Consider the following 412-nt stretch of genomic DNA (forward strand, 5'->3'; position numbering starts at 1 on the left):
TTAGTCGGATAAAATTAAGGGTCAATTCGCACCTTATCCGATCCACACAAAAGCTCTATCCGCATCTTATCCTATTCGTTGCGAATCGAATTAATAATCCTACTCAATCGAATAGAATCGGATTGAATACCTGTGAATAGAGTGTAGGTTGCCTCCCTACCCATTCTACCTATGGTTGTTGTGAATAAAATGGAGATGAATATAGATTATATATATAAAATTATAAATATTATGTTATATAAAATAATTTTAAATATTATCTTTTTAATATTGTGAAATATTTTGTTAGAGATCCGTGTCATCTCTCTCCTTAAATGGTTAAGTGAATAGAAAACAAATTGACTTTTTAGCATTTAACAGTGTAGTGAAGATTGAAGAATAAGCTCATCAAAGATTCGCATCAATCATGCAT

Source organism: Arachis ipaensis, chromosome B09, assembly GCF_000816755.2.
Source record: "Arachis ipaensis cultivar K30076 chromosome B09, Araip1.1, whole genome shotgun sequence".
In the NCBI taxonomy this organism is placed as follows: domain Eukaryota; kingdom Viridiplantae; phylum Streptophyta; class Magnoliopsida; order Fabales; family Fabaceae; genus Arachis; species Arachis ipaensis.